Source organism: Talpa occidentalis, unplaced genomic scaffold, assembly GCF_014898055.3.
Source record: "Talpa occidentalis isolate TD23 unplaced genomic scaffold, MPIMG_talOcc4v2.1 talOcc4.5, whole genome shotgun sequence".
NCBI lineage: Eukaryota > Metazoa > Chordata > Mammalia > Eulipotyphla > Talpidae > Talpa > Talpa occidentalis.
In genome coordinates this window covers 132653388-132680607 of record NW_023604861.1, presented here as the reverse complement: position 1 = coordinate 132680607, position 27220 = coordinate 132653388, and the positions used below count along the sequence as shown (strand labels likewise).

Genomic DNA, 27220 nt, shown 5'->3' with positions numbered 1-27220 from the left:
ATGAAGGGTGGGCACAGAAAGGAATCGTTTTCGTTCTCAATCAGCCCTGGCTCTCGGGATGCCAGTCCAGACAAAGCCCACGCAGGACGCCCCAGTCCCGGCAGTCCAGGGGTGCTGCCCAGGGATAAAGATGTCCTTCAGAGGGGACAGCTCGGCCTCCACACAATGACCTTTATGAGCATGCATGCTCCTGTGTTTCTCCTAAAATGCTTTGCTTTTCCATCTCAGGAAGAATGCAGGCACAGAAACTGCTGCCACTGGGGGAAAAATGTCTATAAAATGTAAACCATGGGGCATTTGTTCAAGACTCTTGGGTAATGATGTCTCTTGATATATAATTCATGAAAGCCTTCAAGCTTGGCCTACTTCTGACACAGAGATCGTATATTTAGGAGAAGTTGGGGAGGGGGCAGAGAGAGAAATCACTTTTAAATGGCTCTGCCCTGCTCTGCCTTTTGAGCAAAGCCAGACAATATTTTGAATCCCTCTTTCCTACCATAAAGGCTCCTCTTAAAGAACTTTTTATTTTTTTTTCTTTTTTAAATTGAAGAGGCAGCATGTCATCCAATTTCAGTTTTATCTTCTGTAACACTAGATAAAAGATGAAGCTGAGTCCATCTGTTAGCACACACAGGCTGCAAACAGCGTGAACGCAGGCATTCGTGCACATACATGCACACACACACACACACACACACACACACATGCTCCTGACAAAAAGAGGGGGGCGGAATCCACACTTTTAAAAAATTTATCTTCAGTAATCCTACCCAATGCGACCGGATAGCAGCACTTTTATCCTTTTATGGGCAGATGCAGTGGGAAGCCAGCCTGGCTGCTCAGGCTGCTCCCCAATGCTGCCACAGGAATCGGGATGCTGGGACTGGCTGGCTGCAGGCCAGGCCCTTCCCCCACAGCCTGGGCTTCCAACCTCACTGAAATTAGTGATGATCCCCCGGGTGCTGTTACCTGCCATGCTTCAGCCCACCCGAGCTGAGGCTGAGAGCACTGCAGAGCAGAGAGAGGGGTTCCATCCTTGGGGACAAAGACCGAGTTCCTGGGGCTGGATTTTCTAGGGCAAATGAGCAGGCAGGCTGCCTGGTCCCCATCTGGGTCACTTGGCATTTCCTAGGGCACTGCTGGCCAGGGCGTGGCACTAGGTATCGCCCTCTCGGGGCTTTGAGAGTTGTTGCTTTTGCTCCAGAATTCCTGTGTGATCAACTGCTGGATGCAACTGATCAGACCATATGCAACTGACAGATCAGATGCAGCAGACTTGTCAGAGAGTGGAGGGGATGGGCCCACACCAGCGCTCATGTCTCCACGATTACATTTCTAACGTGGCACGTGCAGAAGAGTCTGAAATCACAGAGTTCCTTTGTTTCGCAAATGCAGAAACCGTTCATCACAGAGTTCCCAAGCTAAGCAAGCGTGATTTCACTAATGAGGTGAAACTTGAGGTTCAAGAGAGGATGGGGGTGGAAGTGACCAGCATGAGTGACCGCCTAGGCACGGCACTTCAAAAGGCTGACTTTGGCTTTTAGGGAGAGCTCCGAGCCCCAGTTACACCCAGCTCCCTGCGATTTTGAGTGCTGTCCAGTGAATCCTGCTTTCAAGGTGGCTCATGGGCCCCTCCACTCTCCTCCCACAGCCGCTGCCTTAATTTAGGCCCTTATTATCTTTCTGGATGGTTCTCATGCAGGCAGATGACTCTTCCCGAAGCAGCAAGGCTATTGTTGCGTCACTCTGTGGCTCGCAGCCTTTAATGGTTTCCCCATTGACTAGGGAAGAAAAGCCCAGTCTCTAATTTCTAAGGCCCCCTGCATCAGGTCTGGCAGAAGTTTGAGCTTCCGGATCCGCTTCTCTCTCTTCCACCTCCCTTCCCGCTCTTTGCCCTTCCTCTTCTGGTTCCCCGGTCATTCTATTTCCCCTCGTCTATAAGAGTCTTCTCTAAATTCTACTCATCCTTCAAGACCAAGTTCAACAGTCACTTAAGCTGAGGACTCAACCTTGACCCCCCCCAGGGAAAAATTCTCTGTCCTTTGAACTTCCATCATCTTATTTCACCTGTTGGCTTTCTTTTACGAGAACAGATGCTGTGTGCCTTAAATATCTCAGGGCGAGGGAGACCCGGCTGACTTTGGCTTGCTGCCCCGGGTAGTCCCAACACTTAGTAGGAGCTCATTCATGTTAAGTTAGTAAATGAGCGAGGATGGCTCCAGGATTCTAGAGAGGAAGTTGTTTCGTGGGGCCCAGGTTTCTGGGCATCCCCGAGGGAGCACACAGCAGGCAGCGCAGCCCAGCTGGGGAGTCCGGAGTCAGGTGTGGGCAGGTGACACTGCCCAGCTCCACAGCGCCATGGCCAGTGGTCAGCTCTGTGGCTTCATCTCACTGCTGAGTCATCATGCTGTCCTGAGTCTCACCCCCTTGAACTCCAGGAGCTCACAACCCCCTACTTTTCTCCCTCGTTACTATCTGCTCCTTATCCGTCTTCTCTTTTTTCCCCAAACTCTGAACATGGATATTCCCTAGCACTCAGGTTTCATTCAGCCTGTTGATCAGAATTCACTCCTTTGGTGACCACGTTCAGTTTCAAGGCTGTAGGTAGTATCTACATTTTGATGACCCTCAACTCCACACACTAGCTATGACCTTTCCCTCTCTGGCATCAACAGCCTCATCAAGAGCTACACTTGGATGCCCCTGAGGTTTACCTTGGCCCCAAAATGAACTGCTGGCTCCCTCCCCACCTGCCCACTGTTTTTCTCATCTCAGCTAATGACAATTCCATCTTCCCAGTTCTGTAGGACAGAATATTCTGTAGGACAGACTACTGAGTCACCTTAGCCTCCCCTTTATTCATGACCCACATTCAATCCTTCCTTCAGGAAATCCTTCTGGCTTTACTTTTAAAATATATCCAGCAGAGAGAGAGACACAGCCCCCTGACTCTGCGTCATTTTTTCTTATTGCTCTTTTAACCTTCTAATATATTAAAGTCAATAAATAATACTTTATTTCTTTTACCTGATTTATTATCATTATTAATTTATTGTCTACTTTTTCTCACACATGTGTCATAGCCCCAGTACCTAGAAGTACGCACGTCTCAAAAACAGGCGTTCAATAAATGTGTGTCAAACGCATGAATGAATGACTTTAGCTGATGGTCTCTGAACTGTAGTTTAAACAATAAGGAGCATCTAGCCACAGAGAAACACAGTCGAAAAGCACTGAGAAGCAAGGGCCTGGAGATGTCCCCTTCTCCAATATCTTGAGATGTGACAGCATTACAAAGGCATGCCTGATTCTCCAAAACCACAATCGAGCAACTTTCAACTTGTTCAGACCAGCCAGGAAAAGGCCCAAGGGACATCAATGGACAGTGATTGTTTTTTGGAAGAGAGAGAAAGAGAGAGAGAGAGAGAGAGAGAGAGAGAATGGAATGAAACGAAACATTCCAATGTTAGTAAATAATTGTGTGGAAACATTCTCACTACAATTTTATTTATAGTACACATTTTTTCACACCTTTTTCCTCTAGAATCTGACAAAGACAATATCCCTACTTCTAGCTATATCTGTCCACAAGGAGGTGGCCTGTAAGCATGTTCTCAGGCCCAGTCCATGTCAGTCTTGCTCCTTGTCATTCCCTCTGCATCCACCCAGGCATAGTAGGTGTTTTAAAATGACTTGCTCAATGAGTGAAGACGAGAGTGACTACCTGCTGAAGGTCTCCTGCCAGGACCACCTCCATGACATAAGAACATGTTCTGAGAAACAGCTCGAGCCTTACCCTCCAGGCAGAAAATGCATCGGAGCTCTCTTTCCCCCTGGCATAGGCACAGTGCCTGGCTCCCAGCAGGCCTTGATAAGGAGGTGATGCCTAAGTCAAGTTCATCTAGCTGTGGGTCTGGAAGAGGTCAAGGGCACGGACATACATCCTTCTTCTAAACGCTCCACGCCAGCATCTCAGCATCCTCTATTTCATGGCTGCCATATGATCCAAACTACAGAGCTAGTGTGGGGTGCAGGGGGCCACCCCATGCATTAGACTGTCCATCGTGCCTCCCTGCTTTGGGGGCTCCTGCAGGAATGAGACTCTACTCCAAGGTCAGTCTCTTTAGTGGGCGCCAAGCCTCAGCGTTTGCACCCGTACAAAGGGAAGCGTCAGAACGGCAGGCCACACAGACTGCAGAGAGGGTTTTCAGGGCCCTTTGAAGACTGGCCTCATTGAGTTCTAGCCTCACATGGTCATTTCTGCTCTGGGCACTCCCTGCCAAGTCCTCCCATGCTGTTCAAGACGCATCTGTCAAGAGGGTGCTGGGGCTTAACCACTGGTGTCTATCCAGTGCTTCCTCTAAGCGGATTTTCTTTGCAGATGTTTGTGAAAAGACTTGCTATTACCAAACTCAGAAGCATGATTAGGGGCTTGCGGGCTCTGATTAGAGTCAGGAATGAACTGGGCCCAAGAAGTCACTTCCTTGGAGGCCACACTTAGCTAATCACAAAGAAGATGAATCCAGCATCGCTGTGCCTGCTTTCTTCTACCTTTGGGGGGTCTTTAACATGAAAGGGGGTCAATTATGGCTATGGGAAATGAAGAAAATAGAGCAAAAAAATAAAGCAGACTGTTTGCAGCCCTGCCTCCTCCCGCCTCCAGCAACACACACACAGTCACAATTGCTCAGCTGATCAGATTGACATCACAGATGCAATATTTGTCAAGGAAACAGATTAGCCTCAAAATGAAAACATATAAACTCCTGTTCTCATTGTGGCAGAAATCAGAGAAGGAAGATTTTGGACAATTATAGCATTTTTCATCTGAAAGTCATCTTTCAATAGAACTTGCAGTCCTTCCAAGGAACAACTGGCAGGTGAGCAGAGCACATCCATGAGAACCAACATTCCTTCCATTTTTTTCTACTACAAGGGTACTTTTATGGCCACTAGCAAAAATCACACAGGACTTGTGTCCAGCATTTGTTTGCCTCTGGATTGACTCACTCACTGCTTTCTTGGCTGGTGTGTTAATTCAAAAGACATTCACTAAGGTGAGCGTGGAGGTATCCTGGGCTTGTAAAGGCTGTGGAATTTAGAGTCAGCGGTCTTGGCTTTAAAGTCTGGAAGAGGCACCGCCCCTCTCCAGCCTCAGATTCCCTGGGTAATGAAATGAAGTTAACATACTATGCCCGTTTTCCATGCTGCTGAGCTCCTGTAATAACGGCTGGTGCAGTAGGTGGCAGGTAACACGTTAAGTCAGTCCCACTCTGTGACACGGACCACGAGAAATTCTGTTTCCAAGGGTCACATGATGGGAAAAGGAATGGAATGAGCTCACCTAGGCCTCTGGGAGGGTTGGCCCAAAAAAGCAGAGATTATTTACAGCTGGGCCACCAGGGAGCACTTTCTGCAAGGACACTTGACATAGGGAGATGCCATAGTTAGTGTTAAAGGATAACAATGGGCAATTATTGGGGCCTCCCCGGGTTGAGCGCAGTGCTGTGAAGCTGTCCGCAGCCTCTGCAGCATGGGTTCAATTTCTAGCCGGCCAGGGAGATACCCACATGCCGCAGCAGACCTCTTTTGTCTCGCCTGTTGCTCCCCTCTGCAGTGTTTTCGGTCTGTCTGCCTGTTCTGCTCCCCGCTCTGTCTCTGGTGAATCCTCTCACCCTCCTGCACCTCTGGCCTGTACTCCAATTCTTGTATAAAAACTAAATAAATAAATGAATAAATAAACAATGGGCAATTTTAATTTTCCACTTTATCAGATAGAGAGCTCCATGCTACTGGGGCTGCAACGAGGGGGTAGAAGAAGGAGAACAGCAGAAGGCTCTGTCCCTAGGTAATTTATATCCTAGTTAGGAAGAGATCATGCATGCACACACACACACACACACACTCCAGGCAGCTGTCCTGACAATGTGTGACAAATGACTGCTGAATAATTCAGAGTCCGGAGTGACTACAATGGTCGATGCTGGGCAGGAAGTGGGCAGAAAGGCCTCAATGGAGACCAGGCAGCTTTGGGTTTCCCCTCTGGGCCTCAGTGTTCCCATCTGTAAAACAGATTAAAAATATGACTCCAGACTGAGTCAGATTTGTCCAACCATATGGCAAAGATGTGCTCACTTTGGCCCTTAGTCAAGGGGACAGGGGGTGGGCTGGCACGGCCAGAGCCCCCCAGGCCTCTCCCTGGCGGCCACGAGCAGCTTCAGCCATTTCCTCTGTGTGCTGGTTAAAGGCTCTGCTCTCCTTGTGACCATGACGTGGAGGTTCAAAACTCCAGTTGAGATTATCTCAAAAAGTACTGCCTGCGGGGTGGGCTGATCAAGAGGATTTTGAGTGTTGCCCTGACAGTGAAGGGGTTGAGCTGCTTAAAAGCAGAGCCTCGGGAACCCGGAGGAGCCGGGCCAGCCAGGGGGGCTTGGGTTCTGTGCCAGCTCGGGCACTCAGGCCCCCTGCGAGGCCCAGCGACCTGGCCCAGCGGCTGCCATCTCAGCGCGACTTTGCAGCTTCTCTAATTGCATTTACAGGTATAAAAATGGTTTCGGTCATGGTTAGTTTTGTGTCAGTTTGCTGGGTCCCAGGGTACCCAGAGATTTGGTTCAACATTATTTGGGGTGCGTCTTTAAGGACGTCCCTGGGAGACACTAGCATGGCCTCTGTGTCCTGGTTTAGCAGGGCTCTCTCGTGGGTGAGCCTCGCCAGTCAGCCGAAGGCCTGAGAGAAACAAAGGCAGAAGAAGGCACGGCTGGCTCCCTGCCTGGCTGGCGCTGAGCTGGCCACTAGCCTCCCGCCTTCTGACTCAAGCCCTCGAGTTCCTTCCCGGTTCTGAGACCCGGGGGCGAGTCCAGAACCGGACCCCTGGCTCTCCTGGGCCTCCAGTCTGCAGAATGGATCTTGGGCTTCTTGGAGGTGAGACGTTTATATATCCTATAGGTTCTGTTTCGCCTATGGATTCTCTTTCCTGGAGAATCCAGGCGATTCCTACCAGGTGACAGGGGAGGTGTTAATCTGCTCAAGCAGTGAAACCACATCTGGTACCATCTCCCTTCCAAGGACTCTATTTCATCGCCATTAACTGTGTTAATGTAAATTAGCGAGGGGACGCTGAGCTTCCTCGACCGTCACTGTGCCTTGAAGCAGAGAAATGAACAAGTATATTCAAGTACTAAATAATTAACAAATGTCAAAGCCTGGGATGGGCTCTGACATCCAGAAGAGCAGGTCTAAGTCCTGGCTGGCTCTCTGCGAGGCTCCCGGGAGCAGCCAAGCACCTCGGCTTGCTCGACCAGACACTCTTGCAGAGTTTTTAGAGGATCAACCCGGACCAGTGCTTGCCTACAGAGAGCTCAGCACACCTTCCTTCCTCCCTGGTAGAAACTCACCCCACAAGGTCCTACAGGTTCTGCCCAGGCCCCACCTTGCCATTAATACCTGGCTTCATCTACTCTCCCCCCAGACCTACCACTAGTCCTCTTGACTTTAAGTCAGAAAAGCACATTCTTCCTTCAAAGTCTCCCTATTCCTCCGCCCCTGCTTATACGGTTCATGCTTTTCCTGCAGATACTGACCTGGCACATCTCCACTCCTTCCCGGGGTCTGCTCACCAGATTGCGCCTTCTCTGAGCTGCTCATGAAAATGAGCCTCATTTCCTCTCTCCCTGCACCCCATGTATCTCTTCCCGGGGTGTTCACCACTGCCTGACAGTGTTTGTGCGTGCATGCTTGCATATGCGATAAAAGTGGGGCTTTGTTTAGCGCAAAGCAGGGGCATAGTCGGTGCTCTAAATATTTGCAAAGGAAATGAATGACTGACTAGCCTAGATTCAGTCATCATAGCACAGCTGCTACTGCACAAGCTCACAACTACAAAGGGTGGATATTCGGCCCTGGGTAGAAGTTGAGAAGGTAGGGATGGGCAGATCTCACCCACCAGGGAGCCAGGCTGGATGAGCCCTGGGTTTCTCTGCTCTCTATACCAGTGCAGGGTTGGGGGCGGGGGCTCTGTACCGGGACCACCTCTCCTGGCCACAAGTACCACCTTCACGTAAACACATCATCAAGGTCTTCATAAACACAAATCCTCACCCACCCTGGTCCATACCATGCAGTAAGGGCAATAATGTGCTCCCTTAAAGCTCGGTCCGCTCACCACACCACTGACTGAATTCTCACGCAATGCCAAGGATATAAATTCAGGGGGACACACTCACACATTCAAATCTTACTCCCTCCATTTACAACCTGGGCCAAGAGCCTATGATCCCCAAGGTCTCAGTTCCCTCTTCCATCAAATGGGCATAAATTAAGGTGCAAGGTCTGGGAAGATCATTGTGAAGAGCAAGGGACAACTGCAGGTGGCAATCTACCTGAAAACAGGCTGCTTTCCACTCTGGGCCATCAGTATCTGGGCTGGACACACGTTTCCACCGCTAATAATGCTCCCAGAGGGACATTATTAACAAGCAAATAAGGTTTGTCTTTTCCCCTATCACTAAAACACAGCATTTCAAATGAGCTGGTTTATCTTGCTAAAACCTGCTAATCCTGGTGACCAATGGGTTGGATGTTCAAATGGATTGTGAAAGGTCTGGCTTCTCAGGTTTGAGATGAATTAAATGTGTTAAGAAAAAAGGTAAATCTCAATTGCAAAATAAAACACAGAATGCCATCTTATTATTCTCAAGTTCCTATTGCAGGTCAAGCTGGCCTCTGAGGAGGCTGAGTCAAGCTCTCAGAGGGAAATAGCTGAGGAGGGTGAATGAGGGTGAATGATAGTCTATGCAGGAAGGGGGTGCCCCTGGCCTCCTGGATGTGGGGCATCCACAAGGAGGGATTGCTGTACGTATTTTAATTGTCCCCCAGAACCCAGGGGTCTCCTCCCCAGGGGCTGAGCACATTTTGTGCTGCTCCTCACAGAGTCCCCACCTCTCTGCCAGCCTGGCCCAAGGCATTAGGTGACACAAGACCAGAGGCCAGGGACAAAGATGGAGAACGTGCCATCCACGGCGCCCCAGGAGAGCGCTGCTTGGGGAAGCTCCTGCCTGAGTCACCGCACAGCAGTGAGAGGCCAAGGCAGGAACAGGCTGCAAGTCCTGCTGACCAGGAAGCCCCTGGGGCACCCACCACACAGGCTCAGATGCTGCAGTGAGGAGGGTGGGGTGAGCTGGCAGTCGTCAGTCTCTGTGCAACGTCACGAGCCTGTTCAAGGCGAGGACCACACAGGCTTACTGCCTGGCCACACACCTCAGCGACCCTGGTCCACAGAGCCCCGCATCCCGGCCCCCACTCTGTGTCTCTCTTGCTTCTCTCCCTCTCTTCTTTCCTGCTCCCCCTTCTCAAAAAACGAGCCACCAACCAAAGCAGGCCAGGAATGCACTGACTTCTCACTCTGTGCCAGACACAGCTCCAAACACTTCACAGGTCACCCCATTAAATCCTGGCAGCACCCCCAGGAGGAAGGGGCTATTATTATCATCTATATGTGAACAGTAAAGCACAGAGAGGTTGAGCAACTTGCCCCAGGTGGCACAGCTGGTGAGTGGACGTGGTGGGCCCTTGGCTGGCCACCATAGTTTGGTGCCTTGGTTTCTTTCTTCTAAGTACAAGAGGCTGCGAGGAAGGGTGGGGATATCGACAACACAAGCTATGAAGAGTAATGAGTGTCTTAGCAAACCCTCAAGGAAGACACAGCAAAGGTCAAGACATGGTTACTGTCCCTGCCGAGGCCAGCCAGCCTCGGGGCTGGGAACCTGCAGTGAAGCATGCATGCATGCAGGAGTCCCTTGCTGAGAAGACACAGACAGGAAAGGGCTTCCTCACACAGAGGAGTGCTGTATTGAACTTTATGAAATAAATTGATAAACCTGTTTCCCTAGCACACAGCTGAAATGGATTCTCTTACCCACACTGTGGAAACATTAATTCCATTTGACTTCCTCGGGTCTCCAGAGTATCGGAGATGCTGTGACCTCAAGTAGTTATTCAGAACCACCAGGATATGGTGAAAACCTACTATGAGCCGGGCAACCTATTATGAGCAGGGACAGGGCTTGGCTCTACCCCTACAATATGCAAAGAGATGACAACACTTCTTCCACCTGCAGTGCCAACATTCTAGTGTAAGTGGAGGCTGGCTGGTAGCAGGCAGTCTTAGTTCACTAAAATATCAGCACCAGATAGAAACCCAGTCCCTACCAAGCCATCAAACACTGTTTTGCTAAGAACAGAGCATTCACGTCGTGCTTAACAGGTGTGCAGAGTGCTGCTCGGGCTGTATTGTTTTCTCAGTTATGGATGAGGAGACAGTCTGGCCGGCTGCCACGTGACTGGCATGGACTCCCCCCCCCCCCCCACCCCCCCCAAGGAGGAGAGGGCACAGCTGATCCAGGGCTTGGTCCTTTGTCCTGTTTGGCAAATGGAATGTAAGTAGAAGAAAGCAGAAACTTCCAGAAGCATGTCAAGTCCCTGCCACCTTGCTGTGTCTCATCCCTCTGTCCTGAGGAGGACACAGTCTAAGAAGCAGCTGTCCCTCAGCCCAGGTCCCAGAATAAGAAACAGGGAGCGATGCCAGAGAAGCCACCTGCAGCCGCTGACGTGAGTCACAAGGTGCTCGGAGCTTCCAAGCACTGAAATGCGGGTCATTTCTCACGGCAGCAGAGCTGACTAACACATCACGTTTTCCCAGATTAAAATCGTTTCGGCGCACAGGAGTTATGCTAAGGTCAGCAAGGAAGGAATGACAGCCATGGAATGGGTGAGGTGCCGAACCTAAGGGAGGTCAAGTGGAGGTCCAGAATCAGACAGCAAAGAGAGAAAAGCGACAGCAGCAAAACCGCAGACTTTATCCCAGGTGACGTGATGACGCACTGGACCCACAGTCCTTAAGGTGAAGATTCCTTTTGCAAACTGCAGACCGACTATAGCACTAACAAGTCACAGAGGTTCTGCTGGTCAGTGGGCCGGTCCCGGATGCCAGGGATGGTGCAGCCCAAGGACACGGACAATGCACAGAGGGAGAAACAAGGGCTCGGCTTCCCTCTCTGCTCGGCTAAATGGGCTGCTGTGCTAGCTCTTCCGCCCGTGTCATTCTGAAACTTCTCAGGGACTGGAGCTGTTCTCGGGCCCCCGGAAGGCTCCCTCAGCTGGACAGGGCAGCCCCTAGCAGTTCCATGACAAATATCCTCAGAATGCCCAGCCCACGCCTAGAACAGTGCAGGAAATGGCAGCCACCAATGGGTGTGTGATTTCGCCAGGAAATTCAAACATAAAGACCCTGACCTTAAAATTCAGCCCGGGAGGTCGGTCGTCATTCAGGACAGAGGCTCACAGGATCTGACATGAGTGACTCATTCAATATTCTTGTTCCTATTGTTTTAAATTCAAGCCCCTTTGTTCTTTGTCTCGGCTTGATGCTCTTCTTTCTCTCTTCCTTTCACTTTTAGAAAAGCTCCTTTCAACAGGAGCGTGAGTCACCTTAACCCATTATTTAGACACATTTCTGCCCTAGGTTCTGTTCCTCTGTGCTGACATAGATGGAAGGCAAGCAACAGCATCTGATCTTCTCACCAGAATGTTCCATTTTCAGCAGCTATTTTTGGAGGGTCTGAGCGAGCTGGCACCCTGCACGCTGCTTTTCATGTCGGTTCACACATTGGTTTCCCACCCTGACCCCAGCTGGACTGGCTCTTGACACCTCCCTCCCCTTCTCGGCCACACGGACTATGTTTCATAAGCTTGCAGGGTTGCTGGGGTCCTGAGCGCCTTCTCCCACCCTGGGACATCAGCCCAAAGCACAACGAACCCCACAGCATGTGTGTGCACAGACACACACGTTTCTACAGCCTTGCACTAAACCGCAGAAACCCAAACACAGCGATCGCATCAGGAAAACCAACACTGGAAGTTGGAAGAAAGCCAGACAGGCAGTCGGAGACGGCCCAGGAAAAGCAAAGTTGATAAAAATTGGGCTGTGAACCAACATTAGCGTCCCGCCAGCTCTCACCAGGTACCGCGCTGCTAGCTGAGCTCCTCACAGTCACACCAGCAGCAACTTGCAATTTGTGCAGAGCTTTGAACTTATTTGGAAAGCTCATTATCTTCACAATATGCCTGAAGGGGAGGCCAGTGGGACAGCAGATCAACTACAGGCTGGTGGGTGAGGCCAAGGAGGCCTGCAAAGGCTGGGGCTTGCTTTAAACAAAGTCCCCATTTCTGAATATCAGGTAGCGGGGATTTTTATTTCTCCACCTTAAATATTTGCAGCATGCAGGGGAAGAAGCCAGGGCATTCAAGTGCTCTTATCCCACCGCTTTGAAGGATCATCCCCCAAGCCGGGCCCAGCAGAACATGGGCTCTAGAGACCGCAGTACCCCTCGCCGCTGCGGAAGCACCTGGCTCAGCGCCTGTACACAGTTCGTTTCCAAAACTTAGTTGTTGAATAATTAAAGACAGATCTTTTCTTCTTTCCTTCATGATTGTTGCGCCAACCCGTCACCTGACACACCAGCTGAAAAGGAATTGGTTCCCTCCAGCCATGCCGCTCTCAAGCACAAGCAAGTCACAATTTCATAACGATGTCTCACACTCGCGGACACGCACCGGCTTCTGGGTAAAAAGCCAATTTCATCATTCCCTGTTGAGCACCTGCTGGCTCCCACAGACTTCAGGAGGCCGTTAGCTTTCCTTTCCATTCCTTGCCACCTCTTCTCTCCCCCTTCCACCGCCAATACTTGACTCTACCAAACCACTTGTACAAACCATTAGGGGTTTGGGACAAATTGGCCTAAGTCTCCCTCTATCCCGAAAGGGAAGGATTCAGATGGGAAGCAGATCTGAACTGGGGCTGAGCTCTGGGAGGTCCCTGTGCTTCTACTCAGCCCATTTCTGTCCCTCTGCGTCAGCCGATCCACCTCCCCTGTGTCTCTTTGCCTCTCAGAGACCAGTGCTCTGCCTTGTGAGGGAAACTCCCCACCAGGGAGAATGCTCTTTTCTTTCCAGAAAGGTCTCCAGAGACAAAGCCTTCCAGGTCCCCTGGGTCCCCATCCCCACCCCACCCCGTTATACTCTGAGTCAGCAATGTGGTGAGTGGAAAGTCCTGGCGGGGCTCCCGACACGCTCTGAGGTTCTCAAGAGCCTCCTCGTTCCAGCCTGTGGTGGCTTTTTGTAAACACCAGTCCCCACAGGGATCCGCTGTCCTGCTGGTCCTGGAGGTTTCTGGCCAAGTCGAGTGGTTAACAGGCTCCTCTTCACATATTTCACCTCCAGCCTTTTCCTTGCTGTTTCCCCAGCAATGAAACCATTGGAAGATTATCCAAAAGGGAAGAGGCTAGTTGGAGTGTAGAGCCTTTCTTCAAAACTCCCATTTTTATCAAAAGAATCACAAATAATCTTTAATTAGAACTCCTAGTCTTAAGTAAAAGAGCAGAAATGGCGCAGAGGCGTGGAGCTAGGAATGAGTGGTTTGAAGACCAAGGATAAGTGTAGATGTCCCTCTGGGATGCTCATCAGTGAACAGGGAGACCATAAAATATAACAAAAAGTTCCCAGCTAGGGCCTCCCCGGGTGGCGCAGCGCTTGAGCGCTGGGCTGTGAAGCTACCCGCAACCTCTGCAGCGCCGGTTCGATCCCCGGCTGCCGGGTGAGGGTCCCACATGGCGCGCAGACCCCTCCTGCCGCCCGCTGCTCCCCTCAGCAGTGTACTTCGGTCCTTCTGCCTGCTCTGCTCCCCGCTCTGGCTCTGGTGAATTCTCTCACCCTCCCGCGCTTCCGACTGTACCCAGGGCTTGTATAAATAAATAAATAAATCTTTAAAAAAAAAAAAAGGTTCCCAGCTAGAGGGAGGGGGCACCAGGAGAATGCTGAAGTCACTCTTTCCCCCTTCCCCACCTGTCTCTGTGCTGGTTCACGCTGCTGTCCCAGCAGGCGGCCAGGCACACTTCACCCCAGCTGCCTGGGCTCGCTCTGCCAGGACCACCTTTTTTCAGCTACCTTCAGGCTTCATCACTGTCCAGCGAGGTCTTTCCTAAGCACCTACTTAACACAGTCACCTGCCCCACCCCTCCTAACCTCCCCTCATTCTGTACACCCATCTCTGCTTCATTCATCTTCACAGAACCATTGCCATTTAGCATGATAGACATGCGAAACGTGTTTATGATGTGTTAATGATTCATTTTCGCTTGGTTGTTTCATGGGAGTGAGAGGTTTTGTCTGTTTAGTTCACTGCTGAACTTCTCGAAATTGATCCAGAGGAGAAGCACTGTGGGTTCTCAATACTTGTTGAGTAAGTGGGTGAGTAAATGGATAGATGGATGGATGGATAGATAGATGGATGGATGGGTAGATAGATGGATGGATGAATGGGTAGATAGATAGACAGATGGGTAGATGGATGGATGGATGGGTAGAGATGGACGGATGGGTAGAGATGGATGGGTAGAGAAATGGATGGATGGGTAGACAGATGAATAGATGGGTAGATGGATGTATGGGTAGATGGGTGGGTGGCTGGAAGGGTGGTTGGGTGGGATGAATCTAGTGAGGAATCAGAGGAGGTTTCTAGGCGAACAGAACACTGGAATCCCAAAGGATCCATCCAGGTACAGAAATAACATTTTGGAAAGTTCATGTGTGATTTAGGTAAGTCACGTTATCATTTTTTTTTTTTTTGTAGTATGATGAGTCATGAAACAAAAACAGAACTGGCCAACTAAACACATCAGAGCTGATGCAAGATGGAGCAAGATAAGAGGAAATGGGTCTTTTTTCCACGAGTAGACCAAGTTCTGACTGAGGCAGACAGACTGGGGAAGCTGGATACAATAGGGTAGCAGCTGGGTGGGACTTGGTCTCACTGATCAACAGGGCATGTTTGGTTCCTACCCTGGCCAAAAACAAAGTCCCCTATAGCAATGGAGTCAGAACTGATTCAGAGCAAGCGACAGCCTTTGCAGATTACCTGCCTTTGGGTGAATAACTGCATCTCTCTATTAGTTTTTCTGTAAAATAGCAAATAGATATTATGAAGCCCATAATATCATCTTGCATTAGCTGGCATATGTGTCTGTTTCTAGAACAGAGCCAGGCACTCTGGGAGAGCATGGCAAAAGTTTGTTAAATGGAAATATAATATTTGCATGAAGTTTACATTAAGGTAAGGAGGGCCATGGACCTCCCCTTTGGAAAAAGGCAAAGAGAGCCAGCAATGGTTATAATTTCTGAGCCTTAAGTAGAGTCATGGCAGGAAAAAGATCTTATTTTTCTAAAGAAATAAAACTGTGGCCTGGAAGCAGCATGAGCTGTGGTGTGGGAAAGTGTGGGACTGAAAGCCAAAATCCTAGCATCCCAGTTCCAATCTGGTCTTAAATAAACAAGTTTTTAAAGCCTTTTTAGAGTTGGTGTCTTTATCTTCAAAAGAAAAGTCAGCACACTACCTGGCAAGGTTATCTGCGCGGTGAGAAGTGTATACGATCTCACTAGCAAAGCAAAATTAGAAAGTGCTAATGGCATGCTGACTGCTAACTATGCAGAAAAGCATAATTCATTGTTATAAAAGTATTTGTAAGTTTGGCTGTGCAGACATACCTCATTTTATTGCACCCCGATTTATTGCGCACGGCTGTCTGGGCACCGCTAACAAATGGAAGGTTCGTGGCGAGCCTGCAGGCGAGTCTCTAGGCATCTCCCCAGTGGCCTGTGACGACAGCTAGTATTTCACAGTAATAAAATATTGCAAAATCCAGGTATATGCACTGTTTTTCCTAGACAGCATGCTACCGCACACACCATAAACTACAGTATAGTGCAAACCAATTTTACACTCCCTGGAAGCCAAAAAATGTGGGTGTGACTTGCTTTATTATGATATTTGCTTTGTTGCAGGGGACTGGAACCACTCTGTGCCTGCATTGTGAAAAACAAGGGGCTGCGTCAGCCTTGGGTCACCTGCACATTCAGGAGATGGAGAAAAACAACTCATAGCAGAGACCGCGAAAGAGCAAGCACGCTGGAGTTATTTTCAACTGCCCGAATTATTTTCTAAATTTGAGGTTAGCAGATCAATTTACACACGCCATGACCTCACTAGCTGGTTATCAGTTCAAACAGAGAAGGAAGGAAGGGGCCTCACACACAGGGGGTTTGAGGGAGCTAAAAATAGGGGATACGCACACAACTCTTCATACCCACTGGCAAATGTTTACATGAGCACCCCCAATCCTACTGCAGGACACCCTACTCCCACTTGGCCCTGTGGGGGAGGGGCTGGGGCCCCAGCAACCACTGCCATCCTCTTCCTCTACCCCAAGGGATCTCTGGGCCTGGAGCCTGGGGTCAAGCTTCCGTCATCACCCCAGGGACGGCTTTTGACTGCAGTTCTCCAAACCTGTTGTTGGAGCCTCCGATGCTCAGAGTGCAGGGGGTTACAAGTGCTTAGGTGGTGGGACAGCAGCGTCAAACCAGAGGCCCTGGGCCTCCCCAGCCAGAGCTCTCTCCAACACCCCAGAGGGCTTTCCTGCTCTTGTTGAGCAAAGCAGTGCAAGGACCCTCCTGTTCCTTCCCCTCCGCACCCCCTGTGCCCTCAGCCAGCTGAGCTGGAAGGAGGAGACTAGGGCCCCTCTTTCATATGAAGGCAGCTGGGGTTTCTTTTCTGTTTCGCTTTCTCCCTCTTTCTTCTCTTTCATAATCTTTTCCTACCTGCCCTCGGCTACCTATTAAATAGAACGGAATCTATGCCTAGTCTTTTATTTTTTAAAACCAGTTTTAGGTTTCTCTTTAGTTGTTCTCTTTAGTTTATTTTTAAAGTAAGTGCATGCTCAGGTGATTTCAGTCTTTTCAGATGATTTGAATCTTTTCAAGATTTTACAGGGCTCTGTGTTTCTGAAGAAGGATTAATTATTTCTCCCTACGGAATACAACTTAGTGGCTTCCTACCAGTTAACTTCAGAATGGCCTTTCTCGGTGGCCACGGGTCCCTGAAAGGGACGTTCTCGGTCCTGTGGTCAGTGCCTTCCCTGAGCTACACAAAGGCCAGGGTCAGGCCGAGGCTTAGCCTTGTCCACAGTGCACATGGCAGGCCCACACTGTGGCAGCACCCCCAGGGGATGAAAAGACCTTCCAACTAATGCACTTGTGCATCCACACATTCTCACACTCACCCCCCACACACACACACCTACACAATCACACACACACAAACACCCAACACACACGTGAGCCCGAGCGTGTCTAACTTCTAAAGGACAAGCCATCCCCAGGGTCTCTCTCACTGCGGCCTGGTGTCCACCACCTTGACAACTGCTGAGTAGCCAGAGCAGTCCCTGCGAGCGGAAGGCCTCAGGGCCCTTACAGGCAAGGGCGCTCCTCCGTCATGGAAATCCCCTGTGCACAGCCAGGCCTCTGGTTCCCATCAGGCGTTACTGTTAAGTGAGAATCTTCTCCAAGAGCATCCAGAGAGAGGCCGCATCACCGATTTTTAAAGACTGGTTAGAATCTGGAGGAAATACTAATCTTGCTAACTGGCAAAAGCCAGAATGAGGACACATTTAGCACAAACTTAAAAAACAAAGACAGAATGAGAGAGAGGGAGAGAATTAGCCACATGGCCATTTTCTGCCACCTAAGTGATGCATATTCAGAATCGAGCCCACACGTCGCCGCCACTGCCAGGACCCACGCCCTCCCAGCACCCCTCTTGCACTGACTCGATGCTCACAGCAGGGGATTTCCACTCTTATTCCTGACATCATCTCAGTAATGCCTGTTCGTGGCCTCCCACTGCAGCCCTGACAGGACATCCACTGGGATGGCCATCCTGGCCGGGCCCTAACCCGCAAGGCTTGGTGAAGCCGGGAGCCCTCGCTGGTCAGCCACCAGGGCGCTGGCCAAATGGATCCGACCAACTGGCAGGCACTCCAGGGGCCGGGCAGTGGGGGAGTAAAGGAAATGCCCAGAGAAACCAAGGTAGAGCCCAGAGGCCTTCCACATCCCTCCAGGCTGCCGGGGGCTGGATGGAAGCCACGGGACGCAGACAGCAGGCAACTCAGCCCAGCTGACAATCTCACGGGCCCAGCCTCTTCTCCCAGACTCTCAGGGGGCAGAAAGAAAGATTTAATTGACTTAGAAGCCGAGCTCTGGGCCTAGAGAAGGGAAGCATCATGCCCAAGTTCACTCACAAGAACAGATCCAGGGCAAGAACCAGAAGCTTCTCACGCTCTGCTGGGGCCTTTACTTCCTCATGCTCCCTCTCCCAGCCCTGGTTCCTCCTCAGGAGGCTAAAGTGATGAGTAGACTTAAAAATCCCCTTCTACCTTCCCCCCAAAGGCCAATGATTACTCTTGATGATAAGCCACACAAAATAAAAAATTCCCAGCTTATTTTTAGTTCGAAGGAATTTTTTAAAAAATTTGTCCTAGTGTCACTCTGGACCCAAGTTTTATAGAGCTTTCATTGTTGTTTTGTTTTTGTATCAATGTAGGCATTTCATTAATTCATTTCCTACTATTTACACTGACAAAATATAAAACTGGCCCTCGGGCTCCAGATGGGCACAGGTGAGCCAGCTCACCCACTACCTGGCACACCTTCCCAATGCCCCCCGCACTCCTGGGGCACTGTGAGCTTCCTTGGGATTTTGCAAAGACAGACCCAGAAAGCTTCTTTTGAAATTATTTGTCAGATTTTGTCAGATTTCAGGAGCATCCTAGAGCAGATATACCAGGTGAGAGAGACTCCAGCAGGGTCTGGGACACTCACTATTTTCTTGATGAAAACCTTCATCTCCCGAGTGGGAAGCCACATACAATCAGGCCAGCTTCTTGCCTCCCAATGAGCTATGAAAAAAAAATTTTTTTTCAGAGGATTTTAGATTTTGGACTTGCAAATAAGAGAATGTCAGAAAATAGCTTGTGAGCCCAGATTTGGAATGTCAACTTCCCAGGCTGGGAGGAGACACACCTACCAAATAAGCAGCAGCCTTCAGGTGGGGAGGGGGCTGTAGTGTGAGTGTCCTGTGGGGGTTGTGGGGGCTCTGCGAAGAGACACAAGAGTCTCTTCACAGAAACAGAAGTTCAGACAGTGGCAGGGGGGCGGAGAGGGTGTCCGGAACACTCAGGAACCTGTCTGGTCAGAGTGTGCAGTTCTCTGTCCTGTTCCGCCAAAATGCTAATAAAGAGGAATCCAAAGGAAGCAGCCACGCATTTTCCAATCCACTGTCTTGACAGAGCAGGCAGGAAAGGAAGGTGGACACAGGTTGCATCCCTTTATTCCTGATAAATCCCTGAGTCACAAAGATGATTAACTTCAGTTCACACGTTAGAAAACTTAGCAAGTCTGAGGCGTTTGCCCAGGGAAACAGCCACAATTCTGGCCCAAATGTGTTAGCCTCAAAAGCACGTTCGCCCTGCCGTGCTGGGGTAGTCTCAGCCCTTCCAGGTGCACAGCCACCTCTGGATTCCACAGCTGCCGGCCAGCTGTAGCTTCGCCAAAGCTGAGTGCTTGTCCCTGCCTTGGGGAGGCCTATGACCTTGGCCTGCCCCCTCCCTGCCTCTCTCTCTCTCTCTCTGACGTAAGGTGTTCTCCAGTCTGGATGCTGCATGACTGTGATGTTCTCCAAGCCCAGGCCACAGTCCTCCTGCATCCCCGTGACCTCCAGCCCCAGACAACCCTGACCCCATGGGCCGGGGAGGGCTCCAGGGCCCACAAAGCCATACGTCACACACCCCAGGGGCTTCTCATCACTGCCTGTTGCGATTCTTTGATGAAATGAGTGGCAAAGGTCACCGTCACAGACGTGTGTCCGAAGCAGAGACACGGGTCACAGGCAGCACTCAGAACCCAGCACCCAGAACTTCCTTTCTCAGTAAACTGACTCCTGGACACGAGTGTTCTCTTGCAAACATACGCTCACCCGCCCCACGCTCCTCACACCCACCTGGTGCTGACTTCTAGGGCAGGTGGTGAGAAAAACCAGGCTTTCCCACATGGGGCTGTACCCCCTTCCTAAAGGGGTGTCACTGTGCAGACTGCGGCCTCCAGGATGGGAATGTGCCTATTTCCAAAGCTTTTCCCAAGAGGGCACATTAAATGCCCGCTGTCTGCGCCCCCCACACGCCGGGTGGCTTGTCAGATGATGGCAAAAGCCAAAAGCTCAGGGGCACTGTGGCTGGGGCCCGAGTCTCTGCTCTCACCGGCCCTTCCCTGACCCAGCCTGCTGCCTCGTCCCTCTGGGCTCCTGGGGCCCAGCCTCTCCCTGGCCACGGGAAGCGCCCAGGCCAATGGGGAAGGGAGACCTGGGGTGTGTGCTGGGAGCTGTGTCTCTATCATGCACCAAAATGACTGTGCATTTTAATTGTATTCTAAAACCTGGAAACCATCAAATCAAAGGATTTTTTTTTTTTCTTAAAGGGCAATAACTTAAAACAAGAGCACGCGCAGTAACAAGGCTTCTCCGAAGGCAGGCTCTCCACATTCACACCAGGGCACCCTGGAACCCTGGAGCACCTGGACACTCTCATCCCCCCGCTGCTGAGTCCTGCGTCCCTTTGTCTCTTCTTTTGTCCTCGGCCTGGACTTTCAATCATTTATCTGGATAGTCAATCAGAATGTGGTTCCATTTCCAGAAGAGAGAGCCAGTTTTTTCTGCTCCTTGAGAAGACTCTGAAAACACACATGGCTTTGCCCATCCCAGCTGTCTGGGCAACCCCACTGCCTAAGGCTGCCAGCGCTTGCTGCTTCACCTGTCACGGGGAAGGAGCCGAGGGCTTATTAGAATCATCAGGCTAGACCTGGAAGGGCTCTCTTAAGTCATCAGATCCAACACCGAAGCACAGACACCTGCTCCTTCTCTATCGGGCAGAGACCTAGAGCCCACCTGGCTAGGTGGGTTCTGTTCCCCATCGCCTCTCCCTGCAATATGCCAGGTGCAATTCAGGTAGTCCCCAGACATGGACGTGCTATCAGAAGAGGCAAAACAATTCCGTCTCCCTCTCACTCTCCCTCACCACACCCCGGGACAGTCCCGAGCTCTCCCTGCCTCCCCTCGAGTGGGAGCTACCTTACCTGCAGGCAAGGACAGTGCCCTGTTGGTTACTGCACCCTACCTCATGCAGCAAAGGGCAAGAACGCACCCCATCACATCTGTTAAATGAATGAATGAAAAATCTCATATTTAAGCTGGATCCACTATAAAACTGCAATTAAATTCTTTGGGGGGCACTTCATTTCCCCAGGTTCATTTTAAAGATCTAATTATCTATGCCATACAGAATTTTTATTAGAAAGTAAAGTCATTAAATAAGCAGACACCAGGCTCAGGCCGTGAGATTATTGTAAATGGAAAGGCGTGTGTCTGCAGAGCCACACAGGCCCCATCAGCACAGGGCTGCACCATGGCACCTTGGATTCAGGAGGACAGTGGGGTTCTTAGCCCAGGAAATTAGACTTCTCAATTACCCAAGAAAGGCTAGGTGAGCAACTCTATAATTGCTTTTCAATACCTCCACCTTCCCGGATGTGAATCCACATCGGTCTCGCATTTGAAGAGCTACCCACCCCCTTTTCTGACCTTGTTGCTTCTGTCCCTGGATCCCCGGGCTGCACCTGTCATGCTCTCCATTCATACCTTCAGTCATAAAATCAATTCAGTCATTTCACTGACAAGCCTGAGCTCCAGTCCTTGCAAAGGAAAGCACTCCTAGCATCATCACACACTTCCTCATAACTCAGACACGTCAAACTCCAATTCATCACTTGGAGGGACGAGACCTCAGCTGGCTCCAGAGAGCCTCGTTAACGCTGTGATGAGAACAAAACCCTAATAAAGCCTCTAAATATTTACTATGAGCCTGAGTTACAACGCTGGCCAGTCCCACCACTGTGAAAGTCTGCTCGTGTTCTCCAAATGCAATTATTTTAGGTCACTGACAGGCGCCAAGGAAATGACAAGGCGGCATCACTGCACAAAGAAGGAGCAGGGCCCAGTTTTACATTCCAGCCCTGCCACTTACTAGCTGCCAGGCTCTGACACTGACCCGACCTCGCCTGGTTTCCTAAAATGTGAAAAAAGGAGAAACAACACTCCTGTGGCTGAGTTGTGGCGAGGCTTTGAGAAAATACATAGATTTGGTAAAGGGAAATGGAAGCTGACACGGGCCCAGAATAAAAATAAGAAGTGATCATTTTAAAGTTTTCTCTCAGTTACACGTTCCTGAAATTCAGATTTGTTCCCTTTGTGAAAACAGAAGTGCAGGTGATTTACACAGCGGTGTGGGGTCCACGAGCAGGCCCCTGTTGTGAGAAAGTGCGAGCAGCCTGAGCTCGGGCCTTGTTTAACCTTCTGGATATCGAATAGATCTCCAAAGACCAGCATCAGTCCACAAGCTCCCCATCACAGTTCTAAGAAGACCCAGAGGCCCAGTAACTGAGAAGTTTCTCTAATCGATATAATTAAGTAACAGCAAGTCTCAAGCGAGGCAGGCACCGGGCCAGGCCTTACAAATACATACGATCACTTACTTCGACGGCAAACATCCTTGTTACCATTCACAGGTGGGGGGCTGGTGGCTTAGGGAGGTCAGGGCTCCTTCCAGGGTCCACAGCCTGGACACAGCGGGAGTGGAACTTAGAGCTCCTCCCAGCCACTTTCTCTCTGATCACCAAGCAGGCTTGTCGGGCAGCTCAGGTCACCTGAGCCGATGAGTTGCAGCACCGGTTTCCTGCCACATGCCTTGGTCCTCCTGCTCACCAAGCTGAATGAAGGCACCCCCTGCTGCACCCCATCACTGTGAGGGCCGGCTTTCTCAAGCAGGAGTCTGGGGGTACCAGTATTTCGGCCACAAAGCAGAGGCTTTCTAAAGGGCCACCTCGTCAAGACACTGTCTCTGGGCTGCAAGCCCCGGGTCCTGGCCCCACCGCCTCGCTAGTAGAAGCATCTCCACCAGCTCTGTCTTTATGCCCAACCATATTCTTTTAAACCACATTCCACTAAAACAAGAACGATAGATTTGTTTTTAAATCATCGGTTCCCAAAACTCTATTTGGTGCATGGCAGCTGGTCAGCAAATGGAAAATGATGCCTGAAGACACACTCAGCACCAAGGCTGGAAAATGACTTAGGAGAATGCTAATGCGTTCTGCCCAAGAGGGTGCGCCACCTGAGGGCAGCGGTCTGCTCTCTCTGGCACTAAGCCCTCCCCACTGCACATAGGACAAGCGGGCCCCTCCGGCTGTCCCCTGCACCCCACCCTGCACACTCCTGTGCTCCTGTGATGCAGCCGGCAGCACACACGTCAACCCATTCTCAAGACCGAAGGTGAGGCCCAAAGTGACCGACGCCCAGAGCCTGCATCTGACACGGAGGCTCTGACACCTGGTCTTATTTTTGCTTCCGTCATCATTTGCCGTGTACCAAGCACAAGCCCAGAGCTCGGGCGACAAGGGAGCAAAGGGAGGGGCTGGAAATGAGAGCTGCAATAAAGGGGAAAATAAAAGGAAAGGGGCGCCTCTTCTGAGAGTGTCACCGACAGCTGGAGGTGGGGCCCGGACCCGCGGCCCTGGCGAGCACTGTGCTCCTCACCCTGGGCTCCTGGCGGGGGTCTGACTGGCTCGCAGTGTCCTTGGCTCACCCAGGGCACCTAAGCCCTGAGAGTAAAGGCAGCTTGCATGGTGCCCAGTGAAAACAAGAAGTCACAGCGGCTCACTGGCCTCCTACTTGGGTGTCCAGCAGCTAGGGAATGGGTGGGCACAGGGCGGACAGCAACCTGGCAGCTGGCCTCCAGGGGAGTCAGCACACACCTGAGGAGGGGAAACTGGGGAGCACCTTCTGAGGAGCCCCCATATCACGGGTTTAAAGAGCACTGTTATACCTCTGGGAGCAGGGCCAGGGCACCCCACTGTGGGATAAAACCAGGGAGATGGGCATTGGCATGCCAGCTCCAGCAATTTTCCATTCATTTAACCAAAACCGAGTGCTGACTACGTGCTAACATCAATGTGATCACGGAAACAGCTCAGGGTCCTCAGCCTCATCATCTGCAGAGTGAGGGCAGCCCCTGCCCCGCAGGACTGTCGGGGAGATGGAATAACACCGGTGTGCACCCTCCCACCCCACCCACCGCACTTGGGGACTATTATTAGCACCAGGCAGAATGCTACCCACTGTGTGCCTGCTGCTGGGGAGTGGCTGCAGCCTTCCCAGAGGGAGGGTGGGCAGGTCTGTCCCCACTTCTCTTCGCCCCTTGCCTTCACAGGGGCCCAGGACCAGGAGGAGGTGACGTCCTGCCAGTCCCCAGCCTGGGCCCCGCGCCCATGTTTATGACTGTTTATTTCAGAGCAAGTAGAAGGAGAAATTAGAGCCATAAAAGACAGGACAACAGACCAATAAAAGCCAGCTCCCAGCAGAGTCAGGAGGAGGAAGAGAGGCTAAACTGTCGCCATGGCAACTTGAGACAGTCAGAAGCACGCAGGAAAAACAGCCCCTGTTCTGCCTCCTCTTCTCCCTGCTAAGCAAGCCCTGGGCTCTCTCGGAGCTCAGCGGGAAGCCGAGACCCACCCTACAGCCTTTGCCCCCCAGCCTAGATGCCCTGTGTGACCTGGCAGGCAGCCGTCCTGGTCCTGCCCGCTCAGAACCATCCCCCGTCCAGCTTTCTGTGCCCTGGGGGCCTGGTGCCTTCCAGGGAGATGTGACTAGTGCAAGAGGGGCAAGTTTCTAAAAGGCAAGGAAAGAGGCCCACAGAGCTGTTGGCAGGACTGAGGCAGTGAACGCGGGTCCTGGCAATACTCTCCTGTGGCTCACCGGGTAGCAGGTGGGAAAGTCGGGTATGGGAGAAGAGAGAGGCCCAGACAGAGGGCACCCCCAGCGCAGTGACACAGAGCCTCGCAGCCGGGTCCATAAATAACTTGGGAGGTCTTAAATGACAAAGCGCTCAACTTCGGCCTCTGGGGACTGGCCAGCAGGTCAGGGCAGTTTGGAGGAGGCCCGGGAACGGCTGACCCATTTTGACAGAGACTCCCAGGTCCTCGAAGCTGGCAGGCAAGACAGGTGTCTTCCCCAAACAGCCAGGCTGGCCTGGGGCCAGGAGTTGGGGAAGTGGGTCAAATTGTTCCCAAAGCTCAGAATCTGTTTTTGCCAAATGGGCCTCCGGGGAGACGGCGGGAATGGCCAGGGGCCCGGGTCCCAGGGGCAGAAGCTGACCGTCCGGCTAAGAACCTCTGGGGCAGGGGGTCCCAGAAGGGCCCCGTGTGCAGGCGCTGGGGAGGGGCCTCCCCACCTCTGCGGGCAGCCTGGGCCTCGGGGCAGGGATGGGGAGCAAGGGGTTGGGGTCCTCCGGAAAAATGACTTTGGAGCTGAAGTACCTGGTTGGGGGGGTTTGGGGGGGCACGTCAGTCTGGAGAGGATGCAGCCGGGAGGCTGCCCCCCGAGAAGGGCCGAGGGGCGCCCGCACTGACATGTGCACGGCGCTCGCGGGGGAAGCCTCGCTGCCTCCCGCCCTCCTCCAGGGCTGCCGAGAGCTGGGGAGCTGGGGAGGAGGCTGGGCGCGCCCCGCGCCTCTGGAGCCCCGCTCCGCCGACCTCGCCCGCCCCGCGCCCCGCCGGGCCGCAGCCGCGCGCTCACCCCGAGTCGCCGTCGCCCCGCTCGCCGCTGCCCGCGCCGCCGCCGCTGCAGACGCCTGTGCCGGGGCCGCCGCAGCCTGCGAGCCGGGCCCGCAGCCCCGCCCCGGCCCGCCCCGGCCCGCCCCCCGCCCGGCCCGCCGGCGCCCCGCCCCGCCCCGCCCGCCCGGGTCCCCGCCCCGCGGCCAGCCCTGCGCCCCGGAGCTGGCCGCCGGCAGCCCGGCCCCGGGAACCCCTCCCGGGGCGCGCAGCCGGCCCCGCCACCCCGGCCCCCGCCCCGGTCCAGAAGAGGAAGCCGGCTCCGGCTCTTTCTGTTTCGGAACCCCCAGTTCTCCCACGCCACCGCCCCTCCTCGGGATGGGGAGCGCCCCGCAGCCCGGCCCCCCTGCAGACCCGCGCGCAGCGCGCGCCACGCGCCCGGCCGGCCCCCAAATTCCTCTACGCGCCCAGCCCGGCCGTCCTCGGTGTCCGCCCCGCAGGCTCACCCTGCTCGGGACTCCCTGCCCTGGCGGGCCCGAGCGGTCCTGTGGAACCTCCAAAAATGTCTTTGCAGATGCTGCGTCTGCAATGTGATCACCCCAAAGAGTAAGTCTGCAAAAACACTTGCAAAAACCCTACGATGCGAGGGGAAAGTCGGCAATTCCGATATCATTGTCCAGATCTTTGTTTTAAAACATCTGCCAGGGAGGCTTTTTGCATTAGAGAGATGCAGGAAATCGGCAGGGGCTGACAGCAGCGGCAAACAGGTTGTGAGTCAGAGGCCCTGCTGGGGGGTGGGGAGGGGGACCTCCAGCAGGTCAGGCGGCTCCTGCTTCCTTTCCAGGTCATCAGCCAGAGTATGATGGTGCACATATACACTCCTGCAGAGGCCCTCAGAGCTGTGTCAGCAGTATGTGTGTGTGTGTGTGTGTGTGTGTGTGTGTGTGTGTTGGGAGCCAGGCACCTCGGTCCCCCACTGTGGGAGACCTGGAGACCTGGAGACCCGGAGACCTGGAGCAAGTCCCTCCTGTAGCTGAGCTCCAGTGTCCCCACGGATCACTGTCTTTCCATTGCTGACAACCTTCAGCTCTGAAAAACTTTGAGCTTAGCGTGACTTCTGTTCTGGGTTTTGGCAAGAATTGAGACAGGGGTCAGGAGGGCAGAGTCTATGAAAATAAAACAGTCTCCAAATTTGTAAGGGTGCTGAGGATCTTCTGATTTTTCCCATTGTTTATTTGTGTCTAGCAAGGTCTTCCATGCCTGGCCCAGCCCCTGTTGTCAATTCCCACAGATAATCTTTTCATCTTTGGGTGATTCTATTAGAATATTTTTTCTGGCTCCCTACCCCCCACCCCCATAGCTGTCGAGATACTCACCAAAATTTCTAATTTATTTTGTGCACCTGGGTTCTGGCCAGCCTTTGGGAAGGGCAAAGACAAATCAGTCAGAGACGCCATCCACCCAATAAAACACTATCACCTCAGACCATGGGAGGGCTACTTACTCTACACCTGGCTCTGTCTAATAATACAGCATAAGTTAGTGCGAAGAGACTACTTGATGTAGGAGATTTCACTTGCACACACTTAAAGATGGCTTCTGTTTCGATAATTGAGGGATATCTGCC

The 27220-nt window shown here is 52.1% G+C and overlaps 1 protein-coding gene across 1 annotated transcript in view; it reads right to left on the bottom strand.

The window, feature by feature from the left end:
• Positions 1 to 25654, bottom strand: part of CYRIA (CYFIP related Rac1 interactor A) — a 90837-nt gene extending 65183 nt beyond the window's left edge. The window contains exon 1 of the mRNA XM_037528491.2: positions 25619 to 25654. The gene's annotated coding sequence lies outside the window, so the exon portion shown is untranslated. The remainder of the gene's footprint in view (positions 1 to 25618) is intronic.
• Between the last annotated feature and the right edge of the window lie 1566 nt (positions 25655 to 27220).